This window comes from Balaenoptera borealis (assembly GCF_965194805.1).
Source record: "Balaenoptera borealis genome assembly, chromosome: 10".
Lineage (NCBI taxonomy): Eukaryota > Metazoa > Chordata > Mammalia > Artiodactyla > Balaenopteridae > Balaenoptera > Balaenoptera borealis.
In genome coordinates, this window is record NC_138874.1 from 109,702,405 (window position 1) to 109,715,581 (window position 13,177).

The 13,177-nt window shown below is 46.4% G+C and overlaps 1 pseudogene across 1 annotated transcript in view; it reads right to left on the minus strand.

Annotated features, from left to right (window-relative positions):
• Window positions 1-13,177, minus strand: part of LOC309636226 (polypeptide N-acetylgalactosaminyltransferase 11 pseudogene) — a 28,428-nt pseudogene continuing 15,251 nt past the window's right edge. The window contains exon 1 of the transcript in view: window positions 1-13,177. This exon is cut by the window's right edge and continues 15,251 nt beyond it. The product of the transcript in view is annotated as a polypeptide N-acetylgalactosaminyltransferase 11 pseudogene (transcript).

Genomic DNA, 13,177 nt, shown 5'->3' on the forward strand with positions numbered 1-13,177 from the left:
TATATATAATGGAATATTACTCAGCCATAAAAAGGAACAAAACTGGGTCATTTGTAGAGATGTGGATGGACCTAGAGTCTGTCATATAGAGTGAAGTAAGAAAGAGAAAAGCAAGTATCATATATTAACACATATATGAGGAATCTAGAAAAATGGTACAGATGTACCTATTTGCAGGGCAGGAATAGAGACACAGACGTAGAAAACGGACATGTGGACACGGGGTGGGGGAGGAAGTGGAGGGTGGGATGAATTGGGAGATTAGGTTTGACATATATACACTACCATGTGTAAAATAGATAGTTAGTGGGAACCTGCTGTATAGCGCAGGGAGCTCAGCTCAGTGCTCTGTGACGACCTAGATGGGTGGGATGGGGGTGGAGGGAGGTCCAAGAGGGAGGGGATATATGTATACATATAGCTGATTCACTTTGTTGTACAGCAGAAACTAACACAACATTGTAAAGCAATTATACTCTAAAAAAAAAAAAAAAAAAGACAAAATTAGCCTATAGTGACAAAAAGTATCAATGGTTACTTGGATTTGGGGTAGTGGACATTATAAAGAGACACAAAGGAATGTTTTGGGAGTGATAGAAACACTGTATTTAATTGTAGTTGTGACTGGTTACTCGAGTACATTGTCAGAGCTCGTCAAACTGCACACATCTAAGGGGTGCATTTTACATAACAACGTGAATATAATTAACATGGCTGAACCGTGCACTTAATATGGTTAAGATGGTAATGCTTATGTTATTTGTTTTTAGCCACGATTTTTAAACAATGGGCACACGTAAAACAATGGGTGCATTTTACTGTATGTAAATTAAAGCTGAATAAGGTTGATTTAACAAGTAAAGCTATGTATCTCTAAGATCTCTTCTAGCTCCTGGAAATCTTGACAGATTCTCAAAATTATCTTCTCTCACCATCATCGAAAAGTCTTCACTTTTCCATACTGCTCAAAATTTTCCTAATAGGATGAAATTCATCTTAAGATAAATTTAGAGGTGGAGTCTTTAAACTTTTATGTGCCATGGACTTGTTGGCAGCCCGTGAACCCTATGGGCTCCTCTACATAACATTCTTTAAAAGAATGAATACATAAGATTTTGAAAGAAAACAATCGTATTAAAAATGTAGTTGCCAAAATATTTTTTACATATATGTTTGCAATATAGTGATATATGTGCTTTATTATCAACACATTAAATAACAAGGAATAGTGACAATCTCAGAATTTACCATCATTTCAAAAGATGAGCCTAAATAAGATTTCGAGTATCTGTATCAACTGTAAAGTGATGTGAAGTTACCTGTGATCTCCACTGGTGACAGAGTTATAGGTTAACACCCCTATGTTCTAATCCTCATTCATAACTGAAGTTAATGCTAAACTTTTTAGTGAAAATGAGGACCACATTTTCCACCAAATTCATGGACTAAATTCGGTCTGTGGAATGCAGTTTGAGAATCCCTAGTTTAGTGTGTGATTTTGTCGTTCACACCTTGATGTGAAAGCAGCTTTTGACAGCCTCCTTTCAGTTAACCCTGAGATTATCCCCTCACCCACAGGAAGCTGAGAAGGGAGCCTGGAGCACAGGGAGGACGGGGGAAGGGGGTACTGAGAGCTCGCGGAGCTGTATGTAAATGGTGGGGGGTGGCCAACAAGGGCATGGGGAGGGTCTATCTTGAAGTTTCGTGATGGGCTGGTTTAACCTCTCTCCTCCTTTAAATAGCTTCTCAGAAATGTGGCGCAAGGAGGGGCATCTTGTGGGTTCCCCCAGTCTGGAGAGCCCGGCTCCCACAGAAACTGGCAAGAGCTGGAGGAAGGATGGGTTGGCAGCTAGGGGTGGCGTGAGCTCCTGTCTGGACTCTCCTGGAGGCAGGCTGGACCCAGGGCGGACCCTCCCTCCCGCCCCTCATGCAGCTCCGGCGCCCCCAGCGGGCTGCTCAGTGACGGCAGGGCAGGGTCCATCCCCAGATCCCACCCCACAGCCGCCCCGCTGACTCTCACTGCCTCGAAGGTAGCTTCCACCCAGGGCTCTTGGCTTTGCCTTCAAGGTGCTTTGATTTCTGCCCTGAAAAATTTCCCGAGGCAAAGAAACACAAAGTGGTGGCTATCTGCTGAAATTCCTCACAGATTTACCCACAGCTGAGGCCCAGAGAGGGGACGGGACCCGGCTTGGGTCCCCAGGAAGCAGGGGGAGGGGCTGAGACCCGCGTCAGGTCCAGGTTCGCTGGCTCTCTTCTCCCCTGAGACGTCGGGGTGTGAAGGAAGGACAGCATCGTGGGCAGCGCCCGGGTAGCCCACCTGTGGACACACAGGTGGTCAGAGGCAGGGTGAGCCTCAGAGATCATCAAGTGTACTTTTATAGAGGAGAGAGATGTGTTCCAGAGAAGGGAGAAGGCTCCTGCCAGCACCAGCGGCTGGAAGTGACAAAACGGTACTTTGGTCCTAGGTTAGCGGTTCCCAAGCCTGACCAGGCACCAGAATCACCTGGAGCGATCGTTCCAAACACGACTCCGGGGACCGGTCCCAAAGCCACACATCAGAACCTCTGTCGAAGGGCCCGACGTCTGCACTGTCACTGAGCAACCCAGGCAGCTCCAGTGTGTGACCAGGCTCGGGGACCATGGCACTGAGCCATTCCCAAGTGTGCCCTGGAAGGGGCTGGGGTGGGACCTCTGACCCCCGCCCTGGGCTCTAGCCATGGGCAGACGGGAGGGAAGAGGGCAAGGTGAGTGTTCTCCCCTTGGGGAGGAAGAACGGACCGCAAATAGGTGTTGCTTCAAGAAAAACCTTAAGCCTCGAGCCAACCATTCCTTTTCGTTGGGTAAATCTAGACCTGAGGGGTTGGGTGCAGGGAGGTGGGGGGAGGGGGACTTCATTGGGTACAGCATCATTTTAACTCTCCGATTCTCTCCATTAGATCCAAAGAAGGACAGAGGCTGCATCTTACTCATTTCTGTACCCCAAGTGCTCAGCCCAGAGACAGGTACACAGCAGGCACTAAATAAATGCTCCTGAATTCCCATTATTAGCTACGCTGCGTGAGTGGCACTTTCACGATAGATTTTTCTGCCGCCTCTTGAGTTTCCGCAGACACTGGGAGTTGCTGAGAATGCTGTATTCCAAGTTAAAATATTCATCATGACACACGCTGTTTGCAATTTCCACAGTCCCAGTCATTACCCCATAATGTGCTTGGGGAAGAAAACAAACCGCTCTTGGAAAGGCAGCCGTGCGGTAGCTGAGGTCAGAGTTCTGTCGCCACACTCAGTGGCTTTTCCAGGGCGCATCTCTGTTGACCGTGACCAAAAGGGACTCTGGACCTGGGAGCACTGGACAGTGGATCTTCAGCCAGACAAGATCCAGTCACACATCTCAGGCAAGGTCGAGAAGCCCAAGGACCCCAGGGACGAAACCCACCCCCTGGCCCCTGACATTTGCTAATTGCAGCATGTTTATTTGCAATGCTGGGGACCCTTTCAGTCATGGGAGCAACATAGAAATCCCTCTGTTTGACATTTTCCCTGCTTATCTCATTAAAAAAAATAGCTGCACAGTGCAGAAGTTTGCTCCTGGTCTCATTAGCTGCCTCCTCATAATTGCAGGTTTTTAAGCAAGCTCAAGGCAGAGCCTCTGATGGAAATTAAACTCAAAGAGAAAGAGAACAAGAAAAATGCGTAGGAGTTGGATAATTGCATGCCTGTGTCTCTAGCGGTGGGCTCAGGCAAACAGAGCAGCAGATGGGGTCTAAGCTGAAGGAAATATGGAAATGAAGCTCAACTCAGACAAATGGTAATCAAAGCAAGCCCTGAGAACATTTCTGGACAAGCCTCTAGCTCTCTAGCTAGTGTTTGTTTGGTGGCTTTACCTGGTAATTGGCTCTGACATTTCCCCCCAACCCCTGACCGCACTCCCTGGACCTCCTCTCCCTCTTGGCCGGGGAGGGTTCTGGCACCTGCTCCCAGGGCTGCAGGTCACTGGACACCAGCCAGGGGACAGTTGGCCTGCACTTTCCCTCCCAGCCTCTCCCGCCCGCTGCACTCACTTTCATCCAGCCAGCTGCTAACCTAACCAGCGCATTTGAGGGCTCTGTACTCTCACAAAGCAGGTGCTAGATTTTTTTTTAACCTGGAATCCTGCTCAGCTCATTCTCCAGCACGGGCGAGAGGAAAAGTCATGGGCTTTGGAATCAGAATGACCTGGTATGGAATCCATTCATTGCCATCTCTGTGACCATTAACCTCTCAGAGCCGCCATCATTAAAATGGTGATAATAACACCCAAACTGTTAGAAGGATTAAATGAGCTGTCTCTGGAAAGTGCTGGCACGCAGTAAGTACTCCATGTATGTTAGTTCCCTCCTCAGCCTCCAATTTCTAAGAAATCCGTAATGTCCTCTGCAGTGAAGGTCAGACCATTCGGGGGTTTTGGAATTGCTAGCTTTTCAGGGCAGTCTCTCTGGAAGAGACAGTATGGCTCAGGGTTTGAGTCTCCTGTGACCTTGGCAGTAGTCCCCATAATTTTGGGTCTCCATCTCCCTGGTGCCATCAAGGATGTGGCGACCCTGTCCCAGGCCCGCCCTGCTCAGCTGACGAGGTTGCCGTGAGTTCTGGGTGGCTAAGGTGTGAGAACAAGCTCTGTAAACTGGTAAAAGGGAACTTTTACTCCAACCCAAATGGGTAGCTTATGGGAACGGGCAGCTCTGGAAACCCACAGAGGAAAAGAATTCTCAAGGACTTTCATTGGAGACTCCGTGTGGGCTGGTAGCACAACTTTGGTGCAGCTGGTGCTGTGGAAAGAGCCACAGCTTTGGAGTCGGAAGAATCTCGCTGACCTATACCTGCTCTGAGGCTCCAGGCCGATTCCTTACCTGACAGTGGGAAATGGGAAATGCATAATGGATGTAAATGCTCTTTATAAACTGTAAAGCGCAGATCCACCTGTTAGTTTTTTTGTAGTTCTTCACTCTAGCCCCAAGGATGCCCAGCTCAACATTATGTACTGGTTGGTACTTAGTGTAAAATAGATAGTTAGTGGGAACCTGCTGTATAGCACAGGGAGCACAGCTCAGCGCTCTGTGATGACCTAGATGAGTGGGATGAGGGTGGAGGGAGGTCCAAGAGGGAGAGGATATATGTATACATATGGCTGATTCACTTTGTTGTACAGCAGAAACTAACACAAGATTGTAAAGCAATTACACTCCAAAAAAAAAAAAAAAATCCTTGTAGAAGCGAATATACCCAGACCCTCCCTGAAAGCACATTTATGTCCAAGCAGCCTTTGAAGCAATTAGCCTTAACAAGATATTTATATATATTTTTTTTTAATAAGTATTTTAATTAATTTATTTATTTTATTTTTGGCTGTGTTGGGTCTTCGTTTCTGTGTGAGGGCTTTCTCTAGTTGTGGCAAGTGGGGGCCACTCTTCATCGCGGTGCGCGGGCATCTCACTATCGCGGCCTCTCTTGTTGCGGAGCACAGGCTCCAGACGCGCAGGCTCAGTAATTGTGGCTCACGGGCCTAGTCGCTCCGCGGCATGTGGGACCTTCCCAGACCAGGGCTCGAACCCGTGTCCCCTGCATTGGCAGGCAGATTCTCAACCACTGCGCCACCAGGGAAGCCCCACAAGATGATATTTAATGCAGATTGGGGTCTGCAGAATAATGGCTCCCTGAAGATAATCCCCAGAGCCTGTGAATATGTTACCTTAAGTGGCAAAATGGACTTTGTAGATAAAATTGAGTTAGGGATCTTAAGACACGAATATTATCCTGGATTACCTAAGTGGGCTTAATGTAATCACAGGGTCCTTAAAAGAAAGAAGACAGGGGTTTCCCTGATGGCGCAGTGGTTGAGAATCTGCCTGCCAATGCAGGGGACACGGGTTCGAGCCCTGGTCTGGGAAGATCCCACATGCCACGGAGCAACGAGGCCTGTGAGCCACAACTACTGAGCCTGCGCGTCTGGAGCCTGTGCCCCACAACAAGGGAGGCTGCGACAGTGAAAGGCCCGCGCACCGCGATGAAGAGTGGCCCCCGCTCGCCGCAACTAGAGAGAAAGCCCTCGCACAGAAACGAAAACCCAACACAGCCAAAAATAAATAAATTAATTAATAAATTAAAAAAAAATTACATTTAAAAAAAAAAAGAAAAAGAAAAGAAGGAAGACAGAAACAGGGCAGTCAAGGAAGGAGATGTGACGATCGAAGGGGGGCTCTCTCAGAGCCAGAGAGAGACTGAAGATGCCGTGCTGCCGGCTTTGAGGTGGAAGAAGGAGCTCAGGGATGCAGGCGGTCTCTGAAAGCTGGAAAACGTAAGTGGATTCTCCCCTAGAGCATCCAGAAGGAACGCAGACCTGATATCTTGATTTTAGCCCATTGAGACTCGTTTTGCACTTCAGAACAATAGAGCTGGAAGATAATAAATCTGTGTTGCTTTAAGGCGCCCAATTTGTGTAACTTGTCACAGCAGCAAAAGGAAACGAATACACAGATAAATGGAAACTTCTGCAACTTGCTTACAAAAATCCCAAAGCCCAGGCACAAAAAGGGAGAAACCTGGTTTAGCAGGCACACTGTGGAACAGAGCTTAATGACTAAATGTCAGTGATGTGGCCCTGGTCACAATGGCAGCTTCAGTGTTGAGGTTCTGTTTGTTTGTTTGTTTTTAAAGAAGTAGAGTAACTGGAATGAGAGAGAGGATGTTTTACATTCACTGAGGTCACTGGTCACACAGAAACAGTGGGTTCAGTTCAGGGCAAAACAATTCCAGGAGGGCATTACAAACTAGTTCATCTCCTAAGCGTGAGAGCAGGAACTCTCATACTTTGCTGGTGGAGAGCAAACTGGTACCACTTCATTGGATGGCAATTTGGCAATGTGGATTAAAAATTTAAATGCACGTATCTTTCACTCTAGCAATTGCATTGCTCTAAATCTATCACACAGATACCTGTACAAAGAGGTATATGCAATGCAAGGATATTCATGATTGCTTTGTTTGTAGTAGCAAAAGATTGGAAACTACCTAGTGTCCATCAACAGGGGACTAGTTTAATGAAATGTGGTTTATTAAACTGCCTATGTTGCTTTTAAAAGAATCAGGTGCGGCTTTAAATACTGACGTGGAATCATCTCCAAAATTTATTACTAGGTTTAAGAAAAGCAAGGTGCAGAATCGTGTATGTAATATTATTGTCTAAAAGAATGCGTATACTTGGCAAATGCATAATTTCTCTTGAAAAGATAGGAAGTGGTAACGTGATTATCTCTGGGGGGAGGATTCCAGAGCCTGGAGGTATGGCAGATAAGGTTTGATTTGCCCTTCATCTCACTTTTACACTTTCTCCTCCCCTGTGCCTGCATTATATATTAAAGAAAAGGAAGATAAAAGGGAAGGAAACAGAAGTCCCTGAAACCAGCTCATGGGTGGGCCTGTTAAAAGAAATGGAATGTTTACTCTGTGCAGAGGGCAAGGCTGAACCAGTGGAGAAGATTTGGTCTTTGAAATAAGGAAGAATTTTCCAGCCATCAGAGCCGCCTGAAGGAGAAGCAGGCTGCCCCCTGAGGAGTGAGTTCTCTGTGGCTGTTGGGCTGATGAAGCTTAGGCTGCGTGAATCTTTCTTGCGGGGCCACAACGGGGTCTCGAGTTTGGAGGACTTAGTAGAGTGCAGGAAGTTTCACCCCAGCTCCATATTATTATTATTTTTTAATAATAAAAAGGATCCTTTAAATGTAAATAGTACCATAATTCATCAAAATACTTAATAATAGTTAACTGCCTCTTAAATATAATCTTATGAACGATGCCTTCTGGAGTTGAAAGTAATGTGGATGCAATCTGTTTAAAATTATCTATTTAGAACATGATAATAGAAGTGGGAAAAAATTAACAATCTCCTATGAAGTCTTCTAAGAAAGGAAATCATAACAAGTTTCTGATCAGATAAATGCCATTCCATTATTAAAATGGGTTAAAAAGAAGTGTAAATAGATTTGAATAGGCATGTCAGTTTCCTGGGTTTTGCCCTTCTCTACAAACTTGACTCTTTAATAGAGTTAAAATTGTATTCTTGTTTTCTGTCATAAGCAAAAAATTCCTTAACGGCAGCTCAGAAGTGACCTTAATGTCTTGGTGAAACATACTTCTTCACCTTCTGATGGTCACTTGGTGCTCCAGTCTCTAGTATATCTGCTGTCTCACCTTTGCTAATCTTCTCAGGCATCTCCATAGGAGGACAAGTGTGATGAATCACCATTCCAGCCACGGCGTCCATCTTAACTCTCCAAATGCCACCGTTGTGAGGAGGTGCCATCACAGGTTGCCATAGCAACATAGCCTTTGTGACTCAGTAGATCGACCACTCTTAGGCACTGTCCAACTGACACCTGGCACAGCCAATTATTCTTCCCAAAATTCTATTGCTGGGCTCCTCCTGAACCATTACACTTCATGAGCACTTGATGAATGAGTTTCTGACATATCCAGGCAAGGGAGATTATTTAAAACCAATTCATGCTCTTCATTATAAATTCAGTGCTGATTAGGGTCACCGTAGCCACAACCCTTAAGCACTCCTAGGCCTCTCTTCTGACTTGGGCAGCCCTGGGCCACCAGACACTTACTGATCTGGAGGTGACAGAGCCTTTCCCATTGAAGGACTTGGGGCATTTTGACCTTCTTTCTACAAAAGTGGATTGCTAGGGTTTGGCATTGGGCTCAGGTATCTGCATCTCTTGGTAAATGTTATCCAAATATCATTTAAATGATTTACAACCCAACTCCTTCCTCTATTCAACATGCTTATTGATATTGCCAAAGCTTTTGGACCCCAGATCAGGTCTTACGGAAAAATACTGCTCCTTACATTCATCCAACTAAACATGAACCAGTCTCATCACACGTGTCATGATATCCTAGCCTTCAGGAGAACCATACGGTCGCCTTTTTCCAAAAATGTGTCCAACTCTAAAGCAAGGGATGATGAAGAGTTTACCTCCACCCATCCAATTCCGAAATGATATTTCGAAATTTTCTCCTCCCCAGATATCCATGCCACGGTCACACTGTCCAAGTTCAATGAAATAGTTTCTCTTCATGGTAAACAATCCTCCAGCAATTGTAGGTGACTTTATTGGTGTAGTATCTCCCTCCAGTCCTCTGAGCTTGGAAAAGGGAGCACGACCCCATCTGAAATGCAGCCCCCAGTTGAAGCCCCCTCACAACACAGGGGAGGAGCTGCAGGCGAGGGTCAGCACTGATGGTGCTGGTCACCAGACATCCTACCGTCCGCTAGGCCTCCCGGATGACGGCCAGCAAGGACCCGGCCACATCACAGCTGCTCTGATTGTTCTTCCTCAAATCAATCTCCCACGCTTTGTATTTTTTATTACTTTAATTTTTCCAAGGAGGTAGTTTTGGACATATTCATCTAGTTCTCCTTTCAAATCACTGTCTACAGGCATGATCTCCTGAAGAAGCCAGGCAGGCACGTGGTCTAGGAGGCTGCGCCCAGGCCAGAGCCAGGCACACAAGCCTTCACTGTAGAAACAAATAGCAACACCAGCCACTGGCAAATCCGTTGAGTCAGACTTGTCTGTACATCCTGCATCCCTTGTATCTGCTGCATCTCTGTGGCAGCCAAGCCCTTACTGCGAAGCATATTGAAGGCATGTTTCTGATACCGCAGGTCTCTCAATGCCTGATCACTTTCATTAAAAATCATACCCAGTGCAGAAGAGAACTTCACATTATCTTTTTCTGGATCTTCAGTATGGTTATCTCTCACATCATCAATTTTGTTTGCTTTGAACTGTGATTCTAATACTCCACTTGGACCTCGAGTGACACAGGGATAGAATTTGGGGAGCAAATAGTCCATGGAACCCAGACACCTTGACGAGCACATTCTTAAGTGGTTGTCACTTCACTGAAGTTGAAATAAACAAAAAGCCAAACTGTCCAGTTCACAGGTGTAAAAGAACACCCACAACAGAAATATCGCACGGTGACACTTCCCACTGTAGACCCAGCATAGCTGAAGGGCTGCTTTCAACTTCCTGGAGCCGAAGGTGCTGGAGCCATAAACTGGTGCTGGACGCTGGGTGTGAACTGGCGTGAGAGAGAGAATCTCTGGGGAGGCAGTCGTGGGTTGGGGGCCACACTTCCGGAGCTAGACCTCCAGGACCCTGACTCCATACTGGAACCACGTGGGGGACTTTACATCTCACTGATGCCTCCGCCTCCCCCCGAGACCAACTGAATCAGAATCAGGAGTCTGGGCTCCGTCCTGGCCTCATCTACTCCCATCCCACACCCGGCTCAGAGTGACCGTCTAAAACATCAATCTGAGCATCCCACAACCCCCTCCCGAACCTTCCAGTGGTTTCTCACTGTACTCAGGACGAAGATCATGTCCTTGTCAAGGCCTGAAGCCCCTCCGAGTCCTGTTCTCCACCGGTCTGGCCCTCTCATTCGCTCACAAGGATGCGGTCCATCTACTCACCACCATGAACTTACCAGAAGCGCCACTGACACATTTACTGTGCCTCCCGACTGCCCCTGGTTATTATGTTTCACTTTGATTAAAAACACAGGTGCACATATTACTTATTTCAGGTGTTCTTTACGGGCAGAAGCAGCCAATTATCCCATTACAGAAATCATGTACCTGGAATAATGATTATGCCTCAGAGGAATCCAATTGCATCACTTGAATAAAGTCAAAGCATGTAGATTGCTCTTAAGGAAATCAGGCATGCACAAGAATGACTGACTTGTTATTAGGGGAGATACTAGCTCTGGATGGAAATTCTACCAACTGAGATCAAGAGAATGGGGGTGGGAATGATGGATCCCTTGGAAATATGTTGAGTCTGAGATGCCGTCGGGGACTCCGGTGGGGAAGTCCAGTGCACGGTTAGTTGGATGATTTTGAAGAAGGAGGGAGAGTTCTAGGATGGAGACAAAGCTGGGGAAGCACCAAGATTTAGGAGGTGGTTCAAACTATCTGAGCAAAGAGATCACCCAGCAACTGGGTGTTCGGTGACCTTTTCTGGGGCAGGTGGAGGGAGAGAAGGATGGAGACGAAGAGAAGATGCAGAGAAAGGGACAGTGAGAACAAAACCAAGGAGTGGAGAAGTTTCTAGAAAGAGAGGCAGTGTGTCCAAAAGGATGAGTAAGATGAGGCCATCTCAATAACGCAGGCTGGGGGAGTGAGGGGTCTGCAGGGACTGGATCAGGTATGGTTTCAGGAGCAAGACGGAGGTGGAGGTTGGAGCACAGAAGACAGAGCTATAAGCAGGAGATGAGGAAGGGCCTCGACCGATGGAGGAGAAGTGGCTGCTCCCCTTTGCACACTAAATAAAATTTTAAAAATAAAAAAAGACTAGTGTCCCTGTTTCCCAGCTCCTCCCTGGCCCACAGACCTCTTCTTCCAACCTCTCAGAGCATGGTGTGCGTGCATGTGCTGTGTTTAAGTCACTTTGCTTTCAGATTCTTGCCTTTCATTTATTTAACACAAAAAATTTTTTAAACGCATCCCGTATTAGTCAGGGTTCTCCAAGGAAATGAAACCAAATGTATTAAGAGATTTATTTTAAGAAATTAGCTCATGTGATCACGGGGGCTAGCAAGTCTGAGATTCATAGGGCTGGCAGGCCGGAAACTCAGGCAGGAGTTGATGTCACAGTCTTGAGAGAGAATTTCTTCTTCTCCGGGAAACTTCAATTTTGGCTCTTAAGTCCTCCCACTGATTGTATGAGCACTCCCTGCCATTATTGAGGGCAATTATCTCCTTTATTTGCAGTCATCTGATTGTAGATGTGAAACACATCTACTTCCCTGCAACACCTAGATTAGCGTTTGGTTAAATATCTGACTGATTCATAAAACTAACCATCTCACCTCCTAAATGATGCAAGCTGCTGGTCTCCTGCTCCAGCCAGACCAATGACGGAGTGTCGTATCCATTTAATAAAATATCAGAAAATGGAAGGAGGACGTGGGGGTCCTCCTACAGCCCCTCAAATAAGACATGAAAAATTGGAAGAAGCTGTAACTCTACTTTCTCAGAGGATGATTTTCAGTTTCTTCGGAATTCCCCCACATGGCCTGTAAGATAGAAGGAACCATCTTATTATGAATCCAACAGTGTAGTCTCAGAGGACTTCTCCAGGCGTGTTAGCAAGCAGGCCCCTTTACAACGACAAACAGTCGGGGAGCTGATTAAATGCTCTCTCCCACACTCCGCTCTTCCAGTGTATTTAACAAGACTAAATCGGTCCTCCGAGCTCGCTGGGTTTTTCCTCCCTTCTTCTCATGTTAACCTGTCAGCTACGTGAGCGGATGATCCTCGAGGGCCACACCTCTACTGCCACAAGGGAAGTGAGGGTCCCCGAGACACCCACACGGCCACCTCTGATGACGCTCTTTGACCCAACAGAATACCCCCGACCCGAAGTGAATCAGACTGCAGGATCAGTCTGCACTGCAAGTCACTTGCTTTAGATGGGATGGTGGGTGCAGGGGGTGGGATGGGGGATCCCTGGGATTCCTGCTTGACCACTCCTTGCCAGTGCCCTTGCTGTCTTTAGCTTTCTGCAGCTCTTACGACTCTTAAACTGGTACGTCCACAGTGAGCAACACCCTTAAAAACTGTGGTCATAGACCTACCTGAGATGAGGATCAACATCTCTCCAACTGACCAATAAGACTCAGATCACTGAGATAAAGTGTGGCTCCACTAGACCAGGGATTTCCATCTGGGGGTCCAGGGGCCCCTTGGGTTCTATGAACTTGAATGGGGAAATAAATGCTCCTTTGTTTTCACTAACTTCTCAAATTCAGCATTCCTTCAGTTATGAATGTAGGTGACACTCCAGAGTGGTGGTCTCAGCACCTGTGGCTTTGTCACCAACGGTGATCACAGATATTTCCACGTCTCACCACAGTCGTAGCAGAATTCTCAAAATAGCATTTTTGTTCATCCCTACTTCAAAATTCCAGCCAGTGTGTCACTAGCCAGATCTTGCATTTACTGTGTTAATAATGAAGCGCACATATTACTGTATCACATTCGCTTTCTCAAATATGTTTATAATTGCATGTCAATCTAATAAGTTTCGATTGTCACCTGATGTCTGTTTTTTTGTGCATTGAA